This window comes from Physeter macrocephalus, chromosome 12 (assembly GCF_002837175.3).
Source record: "Physeter macrocephalus isolate SW-GA chromosome 12, ASM283717v5, whole genome shotgun sequence".
In the NCBI taxonomy this organism is placed as follows: Eukaryota; Metazoa; Chordata; class Mammalia; order Artiodactyla; family Physeteridae; genus Physeter; species Physeter macrocephalus.
Window position 1 is genome coordinate 15,176,331 of NC_041225.1, and position 14,510 is coordinate 15,190,840.

Here is a 14,510-nt window from a genome sequence, read left to right on the forward strand (position 1 = left end):
AGTATCTTCTGGATCAGCAGACGCCCTAGGGAGAAAGTAACCCCAGCTGCCAGCACACATCTCTGGGTTTCCTTCTTTTCCCAGATCTTGGCCCTGTGATTTTTTTACTGCCTTGTTTGCCCCCTGATACCCCTGAATCAAACTTTAAAAAATATACTTTTTGAGCAGCTTTTAGTTGTCCTCAGTTGGGAATTTAGTCCAAATTACCTAGTCCAGCATGATCAGAAGTTAATAGTCCTAAAAAATTAACTGATCTTCCCCCTGTGAATTGGGAAAGGCTGCCACTCATTGAATTTAGTGTCCAGAAACCTTGGCCTAGGGCATTGCACGTGGACTTTTCAAAGGAGCTCAGTGCGGAGAGCATTACTGGCGGCTCTGGTAACGTGGGGGTGGGGTGGCACTCAGCAGGCGACAGACAGAAATAGCCACAGAGAGAAATATGTTGCATATTTTCCCAGGTTTAAAATGCTGGGATCCTACCATGCTCATCTTACTTTATGTGTGAAACAAAGCCCCTTCGAGGTCACAGTCTCATCTGTTCTTATGACATTCCCTGAAGCAGGTGGGGTCGCCATCCTTGTTTCACGGTTGAGCAGATGAAGCTCTGAGAAGCTCTGTGGCTGATTGAAGGTCCCATAAGTTGAAGCCCCGCCAGGCCTCGATCCAGATGCGCTGATCCCGGTGTCCCTGGAGGTTTCCTCCTGGGCACGCTGTCAGCCCGCGTTCCCTGTGGGTGTGTGAGAGGGAGGCTCCGTCTCCCAGGAGATGTGATCCAAGTGTCCTTGCTGTCCCTGTAGCAGGAGGGATGACAGATTGGAGGCCCTGGGAGTTCTGCCAGCCTGGCCGTCCCAGAGCAAAGGCCATAAGCAATGAGTGGCAGATTCTGCCAGAGAAATGCTACATGGGCCAGGGTGTCAGGTCCCAGGTGGCTGGCCAGTGTAGTTCCGTCTGGCTCCAGGTGTGCAAAGGAAGGGCCATACGGCTAGGGCCCTGCTTAGGCTCCCTGAGGGGACAAACAGAGTTTCATTTATTGAGCTCTGAGTATAAATCGGGAAGTGTGCTAAGCACTCACGTGTATTAGCTACGAGATAGACACTGTTATTTACCTATTTATGGTTGAGAAAACTGAGGCACAGGACTGGATGTGGGCTCAGTAGAAAGGGCACAACTTACCCCAAAGAATCAGCTGATAATGGTGGCGCTTTATGATTCAGGTGACACCTGAATTCTCTGGGTGGTCAAGGTCAGCGTCGCTCTTACCCTCCCGGACCCAGGGCCTGTGCTCTGAGCTCCTAGTGCCCTGTCTCTCCAGACCTGAATGCAGGGACTGAACCAGGAGGCTGGTGGCCAGCCTGGGCCACACCCCGGGAATGCTGGAATGAAGCCTCTTCTCCATGGCCCCTAATCCTTCCTTGCACTTCACGGATGTGCCACCCCGGAGCAGTTAGCAGTTACCCATCTTACAAACACCGAGGGCTTCCCTCGTGGCGCAGTGGTTGGGAGTCCGCCTGCCGATGCAGGGGACGCGGGTTCGGGTGGTCAAGGTCAGCGTCGCTCTTACCCTCCCGGACCCAGGGCCTGTGCTCTGAGCTCCTAGTGCCCTGTCTCTCCAGACCTGAATGCAGGGACTGAACCAGGAGGCTGGTGGCCAGCCTGGGCCACACCCCGGGAATGCTGGAATGAAGCCTCTTCTCCATGGCCCCTAATCCTTCCTTGCACTTCACGGATGTGCCACCCCGGAGCAGTTAGCAGTTACCCATCTTACAAACACCGAGGGCTTCCCTCGTGGCGCAGTGGTTGGGAGTCCGCCTGCCGATGCAGGGGACGCGGGTTCGCGCCCCGGTCCGGGAGGATCCCACACGCCGCGGAGCGGCTGGGCCCGTGAGCCGTGGCCGCTGAGCCTGCGCGTCCGGAGCCTGCGCTCCGCAGCGGGAGAGGCAGAAGCGGTGGGTGAGAGGCCCACGTACCGCAAAAAAAACAACAAACAAACAAAAAAAACAAACACTGAGCACTGCAGCACCGGGGGAGGGGAAGGCAGGGTGTGCACGGAGATGGCCCCACCCGGCCCCTGACTTCTGCCCAGCAGCGATGCACTATTGCAGCAGCCCGAGCCCTCATCATACTGAGGTCGTACCCGGGAGTCAGGCTTTGAGGCTGGGGAAGAGATGTAGGGGAGGTGAGATGAGCCCAAGGGGAGGGGTGGGGGACCCTCCCTTCGCATCAAGCCAGAAGGAAGGGGCTTTAAAGAAAGGCTTCAGAGCCTTCCAGGTGTCCCCTGCAGTTTGAGAAATCCAGCGGACGAGTCCCAGCCCCACCTGCGAGGTGTAAAGCGCAAGAGACAGGCTGGCTGCTTTGCCGGCAGAGCCAGGAAGAAGGCTGCTGGCCCAGACAAGGGCCTCGTGGGAGGGAGGGTCAGCTGGAGGCTGCCTGGGAGGGTGGACAAGCCTCAGCTGTGCGGAGATGGAGCTGCCCGGGGGCGGGGGTGGGGCTCCTTGGCACCCCTGAGACCTACGTGAAGTACCCTGGTCAGGGGGAGGGTGCAGAGGTGCCCAGTGGTGGCCAGGCTCCGAGGACTCAGGGAGGTGCCCGCAGGAGGGAGAGGTATGGTTTCCAACCTCTGCCAAACCCAGAGTGACGTTCAGGACAGCTCCAGTGGGAGGCCCCAGCCCACCTGAGCTGGACGGAGGCCTGGGCTGTGCAGCAGGAGGGCTGGCCTTGAGCAGGGCCTGGACCCCAGCTGAGACTGTCGCATGAGATGAAATGAACCGCCGTATCTCCCTGCCAAGCGGCATCCCGGGTCTGCTAGGTTTCCATCCAGCCGCCGGACGGCGGGCAGTGGAAGAGGTTTCCAGGGCCAGTGGAAGACACAAATACGGCTGCATTAGGTGGCTTTCCAATACCACAGCTGTGCCAGCTCATGGTGACACCGGAGTGCTGTGGTGTCCACTGTTTTGGGGCAACAGACATTTCTTGAGCTCCTGTGGGGAGGGGCTTCCACATGCCTGGTGAGACCCACCTCCACCCAGAGGGGGCCTTCCTCACAGGCAGGGGCTCTTGGTGGAGCAAGGAACCAAACCCTGAAACTGTATTGAATATCTTTGTCTGTCTCTGTCTGTCTGTCTGTCTCTCTGTGCCCCTCAGCCAGGGGAAGGCAGAACCAGGGCCCGAAAGGGTCCGGAAGAAACATACAGACTGGGAACTCCATGGGGCCAGGTTTGGGGTACTGAGGAGGAGGGGTTTGAACTTGGGCCTGGAGCGGAGAGGATTGTAACAATTGAGGAAGGTCCGGAAGACCCCCAAGGCTTGCGGGTAGGGGTGGTGTGAGCCCCTCAGCAAGATGGGGTTAGAGTGAGGCCCTGAGCCAGCTCAGATGGCTTTGCCGCTGCCTCGTCTCAAATGCAAGCTACTCAACCTTCCTCCAGGCTTGAAATGATCCCCTCCTTCCCCCTTCCAAACTCCCCGGCTCGCCACTCTGCAGTGTGAGGCAAAGCACAGCTGAAGCCCATCAGGCCGAAGAGCTCGTGGCCGACAAGGCGAGTTCGTCCTGAAGCCTTCCTTAACCTTTTTTGGGTCTGATGCACTGCCAGAGAATCTCCGGAAACTCCCAGACATTCTCAGGGAGAGTTAGCCGCTGCCCATGTGCCCACACCACTGTCGGGCCCGCTGAGGCCCACGTGGGGAGCCCTGCTCTGGGGTGTCCTTGACCTCCACGCTCTCCTGCCCTTTCTCATCCCCGCATTCCCCACAGGCCTGTGTGGGACCAGCTGGAAGCGCTCTAGAAAAGCCCCCGAGGGCGCTGGGGGAGGAGGGAGGAGGGGGGGCACAGATCACGGCGGGGCGCCCCCCACGTGTGTTTTATGAGGTGCACCCCCTTGGTGGCAGCTGAAGTGGGAGGTACCCCAGGCCCAAGGGCATGGGGGCCTGGCGGGGGAGGGCGGCTGCCCCGTTTTCTTGCACCTGGAAGCTCATTAGCTTGTTAATTCAGAAGAAAGCATCTCTGGGTAGTGGAAGTTCAGCCCTGACCCCAAGCCTGGGGGGAGGGGCCTTCTCTGGTTCTACCTCCGAGCACCAGGCCACAACTAAGGCCAGGCCTGTCCTGGACAGCACGACTGGCAAGTGTCCAAGTTGATGTATGGAGCGTGGGAGGTTTGGCGGGTCTTAGCCATGTGCTCACTTAGGGGTGAAAGCAACGGGCTTTTTGCACCAGCTTTGTCACTTTCTAGCCTATGACCTTGGGCAAATCCTTTACCTTTTCTGGGTCTCACTTTCATCATCTGCAGAGATGATGACACTTCCCTGCCAAGGCCATTGTGAGAGCTCAACATGTTCAGGGAATCCCGGCTTGCTCAGAGCCAAGGTCACCAGGTGAAAAGGCCCCCGGGCTCTCAAGGAGCTCGGCCTCTGAGCCTGACCCTACAGCTGCCCTCACCTCTTCCAGGGCACAGCCATGGGCTGGGGTGGGCGGGGGGTTGTCCAGGGTCTGCTAAGTTCCTGCCTGGCATGAGGCTCAGGCGGTCCTGGAAGTCCAGGGGGGCCAGACACACGGGCTGCCTCCTGGTCTAGAAATAGTCCTCCTCCCTCCGTGGGCAAACAGCTCCAGACTATTTTCTTCCTCCCACGATCTGAAAGTTGGAGCTGATTGGCTGGCTCAGAAAAAAAAAAAAAAAACCACCCAAAACCAAAAAACAACAAAAAAGAAGGGTGTGCAAGTGCTCTTGTGTGCCCAGAGGAGGGGGTGTCTCAGGGCTCTGTTTCCAGGGGAACCAGTGGCACAGGCTGGCTCCTTCCTCAGGGTGCAGAAAAGAGGAACTTGGCTGAGGTTTCAGGCACCTGGCTCCTGGGTGGTTTCCCCGGGGGCCGAGCAAACGACCAGGAGTCTGCCCTCCTGAGGGGCAGCAAGGGTCCCCCCTCTCCAGGATGCTCAGGGGCCCTCACCCCTTTCCTCCACCACCACACCCCCCAGGAGGTCTGGTCAGGTCCCTCAGCTGCCCTGATGTGGTCCCAACCTGAGACACAGACGATGGGAACAGATGCCAGGCTCCCTGGAGAGGATAAGGAGCTCAGGTTTGGAGAGGGCTCCCCTCCGGCAAGACCCCGCGTGCGGTGAAAGGAGATAAGTAAGGGTGGGGCACCCATGAAACTAGTTGAAGGACCCCTGCCTGTGACCCACGTGATGTGGCCCTGGTAGCCATCACCACCTCTGGGTGGTGAGCCCCCATCAGTGGGGCCATTGAGGGCCCAGTGCCCAGAGCGATGTCCCCACCAGGAGGATGCTCCGGATGCCAGGGGTGCCCAGGGGTCATCTGCAGGGTGGCTGCAGGGACACCAGGGAGATCCCCCTCCACAGCCCACCTGACTGCAATGGCCCGAGGTCATGGGGGGGGGGGTCACTCCACCTGGTGTCCATAGGAACCAGTAGGATGAGAGAGGGGGCAGCAAGGAGGGGAGGGCTGGCCTCTGCGCGCTCCCCTGCTGTGCCTCCCCGTGCTGGACAGGAACTTGTGCCGGAGCTCCCTGCCCCCAGCCCGGGCTCTCGGCAGCCCCCACCCCTCCCCGCTCCAAGGTTGGGAGCAGAGTGTGTGCTACAGACAGACGGGGCGGGGGAGGGGGACACACAGAGAGAGAGAGACCCCCGGCGACAGGCTGAGAGGGCAGGGTTAGGAGTGGTTTATACCCAGAGAGTGGTTCGGAGAGCCTGGGAGAGAGACTTTTCGGAAAAGATGCGAGAGGGAGAGGGAGAGACACACACGGGGGGAGGTTGAGCGGGGGAGGAGACAGAGCCGAAGGGGCGGAGCTTAGGGTCGAAGCGCGCAGGGAGGGCGGGTGGACAGGGGGCGGGCGCGGAGCCGCCGTTAACAATTACGTCTGGGTCCCAGCAAACATGAGGCAGCTGCCAGCCCGGCCCGGCAGTCCTGTTCTCCTCGGCTGCGCAGTGGGGAAGCCGGCAACAGTTTCCTCCGGTGCCCAGGATGCAGCGGGCCAAGGTAGGCGGCGGCGCGGGGGGGGAGCGGGAGCTTCTGGGGGTTGCCCTGGCCCAGGGAGCCTTGCTGTTCCTCCTCCTTTGACCCCAGCCCCTGCTGTCTCCTGTAGGGTCGCTTTGGGGAAACTAAGTGTTGGGGTGTCCTGGCTGGGAGGCTAGACTCCTGGGGCCCCCTTTGGACGGCAGAGGCTTTAGGTATTTGTGGAACAGAAGCTGGACGGAGGAGGAGCTTGGGGTCAGCCACCTGGTTCAGTTAAGTCCCTGACCCAGGAGCCAGAGTGCTGGCCCTGAACCTGGGCCCATGGCCTTTTGCGTTGGGGGAAGGCTGAGTGCTGGGAAGGGGTGTCTTACGCTTGAAGGCTGGTCAGTGAGTGCACCGTTTAATTATCCAAGTAGTTAATGAATATCCACTTCCTAAAGGGCTAGGAGACCCCTGACAAGGACGAATGTGATTAGTTCCTGCTCTGTGGGGCTCTTGGGAGGTTGGAGACAGAGAGTGCAAGGAAAATGCCTGGAACAAAGTTCAAGAGGTGGTAGCGAGGTGTTGGGAAGGATAAAGGATAATTAAATGAAGAATAAAGAGGGAAAGGAAAATAAGCTAATCCCCAGAAGAGTTAACACTCCGAAAATCTGTCCTGATGCCTTGCCAGCTCCCCACGTGTTTGGGACAGTCTTGCTTTGGAGGGAGGAAGAAACACCAGGATTCGATCTGGCTGCTCGTAGCAGAACAGCCCAAATAACAGTGGTTTGAGCAAGGTTGCTTGCATTTCTCTCTCATGCGGAAGTCCAGAGGCAGGCAATAGAAGGCTGGCACGGAAGCCCTACGGTCAGCAGGGACTAGGCTCCATCTGTCTCACTGGCTTCTATTCTTGAGGTTACGTTAAGGTCCAGAATGGCTGCTGGAGCTCCAGCCAGCACATACAGGCAGCAGGAAGTAGAAAGAAGGGCAAAAATAAATCTTAACTAAAATCAGGGTTTTGTGGGTAAGGAAGAATGGCTATTGGGCTGGCATCTGGCAGTCTCCCCCAACTCCACCCCACCCCGCAGAGATGGATTCCCGCCTCTCTGTCACCCATGAGGACAAGCAGCTCAGAGTGGGCTCGTGGCTGCTGATTACAGGCCACCCCTGCCCTGTCTGCTCCGTTGCTCAGGGGTGCCAGGAGGATTGGCGGAAGTGCTGACAGGAAACCCTTCGAGGCTGGCGACAGAGCATGCTGAAAAGGTAGTTTCTCTCCAGGCACCTTAAGTCTCTCCCACAACCTTCAGGCAGACAGGGCAGAAGTAGAGAAACTTAGCGCCTCGTTGCACGCACGCTCACATGCCATGTGCTCACTGCACACACGTGCCACAGCTGGCACAGGTCACATGCATCCAACATGCAATGCACAGCCACACCCTGCGACCGTGCCCACAGCTGCCGGTGCCGCACCACCTGCGTGCACACGGAGGTGGGGATTTCTACAGTCAGGCTGCACGCGGGTGTGCGCGCAGCCCACTCTGTCCACCAGGCGTGGGACAATCCTCCTTGTCTTGCCTTTCCTCTGCTGGTCCTACCTGCCAGGAGGCCACTCCCTGTCCCTGCCGGATGGGTGGAGTGAGTGGCTCAAGTCCCGCAGGTGTATCTGCCCCTTCCCTTGGCCCTTGTGACCCCACCCTGGCCTCCGCCTTCCCTCACAGCCGGGCCCCAGCGGATCTCGCGGTGCCTGCCGGGGGCCTTCCTGCAGCTGGGCTGGCCAGAGGCTGGGGTGGGCCCCTCACCTTCTGGTGCTGGGCCAGGCAGGGACAGTGGTCTGAGGGAAGCCACCATTGGGTCCCTCACCAAGGTCAGCAGGATTATGAAAATCACCTTCCCCTCTAGTGGCAACAGGGCCTACAGTTCAGAGCACAGGCTGGGAGTTGCCTGACCCATCCACCCTCAGTGCCTGTCATTTGTGGGTCCTCACAATGTCCTGGGAGGGCAGGCACTGCCACTTCCCCTTTCACAGACACGAGGCTCCAGTGCGCTGGGGAAGGGGGGCGGGGTGGGGGCTCGTCCAGCCCAGCACCAGGACTTGAGCTCCGTGAACCCTTAGGAGAAAGGAGCAAAGAGAACTGCAGGCTCTGCTCCTGGGTCTTCAGGGAGTGATGTCTTCATGACCCGGCATGGCCATCGGGACCCGCTACCTGCCCCGGTTCCTGCCTTCTTGCGGGGCATTTGAGGGAGGTGGGCCCTAATCTTCTCCCCTATTTCCAAAGTAACCAAAGCCCTGAAGTGTAATGGGGAGTGTGGGGGCTCTGACTCTTCTCTAGGTGGAGCCTGGGACAAGGTCAAGGCTGAAGGGCAGGAGCCCTGAGGTGGCCACTCCTCCCTCCATGGTCTTTCCAGCAGGCTCTGCACCTGCATTATTCCCCTGGACCCCCAGGCGGCCCCGAGGTCGCTCTTGGTATTGCACTCCCTTTACAGATGAGGAAACTGAGGCCCACCCATGATTGCAAGCTATAAAGTGTTACAGCTGGGATTTGAACCCTGCTCTGTCTTGCTCTAAAGCTCGGTTGCCTAGGGCTTGGGGGGATGGATGGGGAGGTCATGGGAGAAGGCTACAGGGAGAGAGGGCCGTGCCTGTGACCAGGCAGCTGAGGAGGTGCCCCATCCCTGTGGGGGCTGGCTCCAAGCAGTGGTGGCCCGTTGCACCCTCCGAATCCTTTAGAGAGTGCACATAAGTCAGATCCCGCCCCTGGCCACGTCTCCTGATTAGCCATGTGACCTGGAGCCAGCCACAGCCCCTTGTCTGGGCTGCACATCCAGAGCTGCAAAGGAAAGGACCCCAGTGTTTTGAAATCAGGAGCCCTTTTCTCATCAAAATCTTCTGCAAGAGAGGGAGCTGCTTTGCCACCTCGGGCTGGCTTGGGGCCCGTCTACTCTCCCGCCCCACCCCAAGGCATCTCTGGCGATGCCCACGAGCAGCTGCAGAGCCCTGAATGTGGCCTCTGTGAGGGAGAGGGGCAACCTTGGTTTCCAAGGCAAAGAAAGGAGAAGGGAAAGAACTTGGCAAGTCTTCCTTTGCTGGTCCTCCAGCCCCGGGCCGGAAGGAGAAGAGCAGAAAGGAGGGTGCAGTGTGGAGTGAGTTGCTGTGTTGCCCTCCCCATCTCCCCATCCCCAGCTGACTGATGTTTCCCTGGAACAGGTGCGTCTGTCAGCTGTGACCAGCCCACATCCTAGGGCGCCACAGAGCGGCCATGTGAGAGGGAGAGAACCAAGGGGACCTGCAGGCACCAGAGCTGGGGGGGGATTGCTGAGCTGAGCTGAGCAGGACAGCTGACAGGGGCCTGTCCCGTCTCCCGGTTGGCCCAGCCTCCCCGCTCTGATCTGTTGCCTGACGTCTCTGCCCAGCCCTGCCCTCCATCAGGCTGGCCCGCGCCTGTGCCGTGCTCAGCTAGGCAGAGCAGCTGCTGGCCTTTGCCGGCCTCGTCTCCAGCTCTGCGGCCGCCCCCTGTCCTCCCCTGCTTCCAGCACATGCCTCTGGGGCAGGCGAGGGGTAAATCCGAGGCCCCACTGCTGGTGCTATGCCTGGCCCTGGTTTAAGATCCTCTCTTGGGACTTCCCTGGTGGTCCAGTGGTTAAGACTCCACGCTGGGGGAGTTCCCTGGCTGGGAACTAAGATCCCGCATGCTGTGGGGTGAGGCCAGAAAGAAATCCTCCCTCAAGATGGGCACTCTGGGCAGTGAGCCCCAGCTCTGCCCAAGTGGCTCCGTGAGCTCGGGCAGGGTCCATCCCCTCCCTGGACCTCAGTGTCCCCATCTGAGCCTCAGATGCGCTCATAGCCTCTTCCAGGCCCCCACTTGAGGTCGGGCCCCGTGCTGAGCAGTGGCGGCTGGGTGTAGAGGTGGGGGGGCCGCCACCAAAACTCCAGGATGCTGTGATGCAGATCACCCCGCCCCACACATCTGCCTCCTGGCCTGTCACAAGGCCCACCCCCCGCTATTTGTAACTGACGAGCCCGGCCAGGAGCGAAGGTGGCTGCGGAGATAACACAGCTGCGCCCCGCCAGCTGTTACCCCAAGCTCTGCATCAGCAGATCTGGGCTCAGTCCCAGCCCCCTCATGCCCTAGCTGTGTGTCCTCAGACAAGTTACTTAGCTCCTCTGTTCCGCGGTCTCCTCGTTTTCCTGGAGGAAATATCATCGACTCCTAGACAAATAAGATCCTACGCCAACCCGCTTAGCACAGCCCCTGGCGCGTTGCGAGAGCTCCGTAAATGGTGGGAGTGTCAGCGTTATCACTTTTGGATTACGGAGTAGAGCCTGGGAAGGGCACCCCGACCGGAGAATGTTGTCAGTGGGTAGCTCAGAGTCCACCCCTGGGTTGATGAGAAGCCCTCATTGCCTGGGCAGCAAGAGGCAGGTGGAGAGCTAGTGTCCCGGCCGAGGTGGCAGCATCAGAGTCCTCCCCTCCCCTGCTCCAGTGCTCTGGGAGGGGCGGCACCCAGGCGTGTGTGTGTGCGCACGCGCCTGTGTTCTTCAGGGACTCATGACAATCTCAGCCCCCCTCTCAGGAGGCGGGCCGCCTGGCCTGTATCTGTTGGTGCTCAAGGGTGGGAGGAGATTCGAGGCCCCCCAAAGCCTCCCTATCCCTATCGTGCGGGGCCCGCACGTGCCTGCTCCAGTGCTCTGGGAGGGGCGGCACCCAGGCGTGTGTGTGTGCGCACGCGCCTGTGTTCTTCAGGGACTCATGACAATCTCAGCCCCCCTCTCAGGAGGCGGGCCGCCTGGCCTGTATCTGTTGGTGCTCAAGGGTGGGAGGAGATTCGAGGCCCCCCAAAGCCTCCCTATCCCAAATCCTCGGGGCCCGCACGACACAACGCCCATTGCCACTTCCTGCCATCTGTCCCAAGTGATGGAAATAGAGCAAGCGAAGATGAGTGGGAGCTCAGTGAGCTTGCCTGCAGGAGCACCCACGGAAGGGGTCAGGGCGCCAGGCAGCCCCACAGCTCAGCAGGGCTGCGCGTCCCCGCTGGCCCAGGCTCTGGCCTCGAGGCAGCCCCAGCCCCGCCCCGCCCTCCCCCCGACCCCGGGGAAGAGGGGAGATTGTGAACCCCAGACTCCTTCCTCCCACAGACAAGGCCCAGAGTTTCCTATCCGGTGGGATAAGCACTCTAAACCTTAGCTGCACTTTCAGATTGGCTGAGGAGCTTTATAAAAATAGAGCAGCACAGGCCCCACTGAATCAATAATGCAGCCCCCGGGCGGGCAGAGATGGGCAGGTCTCCCGGGTGATTCTGATGTGCAGCCAGCTGAGCGGAGCGAGTTGGGTGTCCCCGCTGATGTCACTGGGCCCTGGGCTTGGCCCTGCCCCTTGCACCGAGCATCAGAAGGGTGAAGAATAGTGCTTGGGGGGGTGTTGTATACGTCACCTCGTTTAACCTTCTCCATAGTCCCGTGAAGCCCTGTTATTATCCCCATTTTACAGATGAGCAGACTGAGGATCAGGGTGGTCAAGTACTCTGTCCAAGGTGTCCCAGCCAGGAGGTGAGGGTTCAAGATTCGAGTCCCCGTCTGGCTGACCACAGACCTCTTCCCACTGTACTGACTGAAATAACATCAACCAGCTTGAAATTCCCCCTCCTCAGCTAAGTGTGTCTTCTGAACCAGCATCCAGTGGGTCCCGGCGGCTCTTGCGAAACTGTTCACGCTGTGTCTCGTGCCTAAATGCCTGTAAACACTTGGGAGAAGTTAGCTGTGCCTCTTGCATGTGCATTGACTCCATAACGTTACCTCTGAGGAAGGGAGCCTGGGTGTTCCCGCCCCAGAGGCTGCCACGTGCCCACAGGTCGCCTCTGCCCGCCGAGCCTTCTCTGAGATGCTCTTTGGGGCTTCTCTGGGGCCCAGCCGACGAGAACCACAGAAACTGAGCCAGCTGCTCCGTGGCCCGGCCTTGGAGTGCCCCTCACGGCCTGACCGGGGGGCTCCACAGGACGGAGCTGTGCACGCTGGGCGCGGGGCAGCGAGCAGGGGCAGCCACCCGGGGGCCTGTGGGGGGTGAGGAGCCACAGAGCGGGATGTCCCGGCCCAGGTGCCAGTGGTTTGTTGAAAATGATCTGGCCCCTTTCTATGGGGTGGTGAAAACTCTCAGATGATGGTTGAGAACGGAGTGTCCTCGTGGAGGATCCGGACCACATGTGTGGGGAGCTGGAAGGCATGAGGGGCTGTTCTGCTTCCGGTAGCCATCTCCATGGTGACGATGTCACAGTTACCGAGGAGTCACCTTGACCCCTCCATCACTACCTACACCTACAGCAGGTCCTAAATACTCATCACACTGATATCTCCACCACCCATCCCACTGCCTGGGCCTGCCACAACCCCCCCACCGTAGTCCCCTCAACTTGGGCAGCCCCCCAAGTTAGCCACTTGCCTCACTGTCCCCCCGTTCTCCTCCACACGCCACCAGACCACCCTTCTGAAACAACTCTGACTGACGCTGGCCCGGACTTGGGTGGGAAAGAGGAGCTGGGGTCAGGCTGTGCCCTGGCAGCGGGAGGCTGCCCCACACCCCCCAGCTGGCAGGTCTGAGAACCATCTAGAACAGTGCTGGCCAATAGAAATGCATTACAAGGCACAGGTATCTTTTTTTTTTTTTTTTTGTGGTACGCGGGCCTCTCACCGCTGTGGCCTCTCTCTCCCGTGGCGGAGCACAGGCTCCGGACGCGCAGGCGCAGCGGCCACGGCCCACGGGCCCAGCCTCCCCACGGCACGTGGCATCCTCCCGGACCGGGGCACGAACCCGCGTCCCCTGCATCGGCAGGCGGGCTCTCAACCACTGCGCCACCAGGGAAGCCCAAGGTATCATTTTAAATGGTCCGGCAGACACATTAAAGAAAGTAAAAAAAAAAATTATGTTTAATAATATATTTTATTTAACCCAATGTAAATATTATTTCAACGTGTAATCAATATAAAAATTATTAATGAGCTATTCTACATTTTACTAAGAAGGATTTGAAACCCAGTGTGTGTTTGCACTGACGGCACATCTCAATTTGGACTAACCCCATTTCAAATGTTCCGCAGTCACATGCACGGAGTGGTCACCGTACGGGACACCTCATTCCGTGCTCAGACTCCAAATTTCCTAGCTGTTTGTACTCTGCCTTCACCGATTTGGTTTTATCTGCCGTGACCTGTGCTATTGTTTCTTATTTTTCCTTTAAATTAACTCACATTTTAAATTTCAGTAAGTTCATTTAAAAGGGAATCTGTAAATCATTCTCGTGAAAGGAGAGCTAGTAGCAGTCGCTGAGGTAACCGTAACAACGCCATGAAAACAAAACAACAGCGTTAAATTCCAGCGCCTTCCACCCTCCCCCACTATGTGGGCTGCTGAGTCTCAGAGCTGGAGCTAGAGGGGTGCTACGGGCACCCAGAGTCTAAGTCATCCCCTGTACCAGGCACGAGATTCTCCCAGATGCTCCACCCCCCCCAGCCAAAGCCCAGCAGGACACACCTGAAGGTGAACGAGTTGGTTGACTCCTTGTTGCCCTTGGCCGAGAGAGAACACACACCACGGGTAACGTGGTGAGCTCGGTGAGAGGGTGGGAGAAAGTCCTCTTACAGGATTTGGGCTTCAGCTGCGCAATTTGCAGGAGGGCCTACGGAACCTCCTGCAAAGGGGAAAGATTGGTGTGAGCGTTAAATAAAGCACCCAGCTCAGTACCTGCTGGAAAGTAGGTGCATCGCCAGTGCAGTGCCCTTTCTGTCCCTCCTCTGCACCCCACAGACCCGGGGACTTGGAAGGAAGCTGAGACCTGCCCTTGGACCCCACTGGCCGGGCAGGAGCTGCAAGTCTGGGGTGAGTGGCCGGAAATGGCTCAGACCACCTGCAGCCCCTACCCTGAGGGAACCTTGTGAGCCTCCGAGGAGACTGCAGGTCCCCGGGGCCAGCCTAGGGCCATTTCTGGGACCTGGCGCACAATGCTTACATGGCCAGATGTACTGCTGGGGACGCTGTGTGACCTCAGGACCCAGATCTTCTGGCTTCACTGGTCTCAGCCAGCCAACCCTGACCATTGCCTGAGGCCCATGGAGGATGGAGGGATGGCTCCATCCGCTGTTAAAATGCATCAAGCAAGAGCAGGAGGGGAGAAGGTCTCAGGCAAATTATGGAGAGAGCATGAGGGGGCTTTCCCCAGGGCGTTTTAGGGTATTTATTGAAGATTTTGTGTGTGTTTGTATTTTTTAAGTATTCTTTTTTTTGTATGTACGAGAGTATTTTTTTAATGGAAACTTTATTGAGATCATTGTAGACTCACTTGCAGTTGTAAGAAATAAAACAGCCCCTAAGGCAGGACAGGAATAAAGACGCAGATGTAGAGAATGGACAGGAGGACACGGGGAGGGGGAAGGGTAAGCTGGGACAAAGTGAGAGAGTGGCATGGACATATATACACTACCAAACGTAGAATAGATGGCTAGTGGGAAGCAGCCGCATAGCACAGGGAGATCAGCTCGGTGCTTTGTGACCACCTAGAGGGGTGGGATAGGGAGGGTGGGAGGGA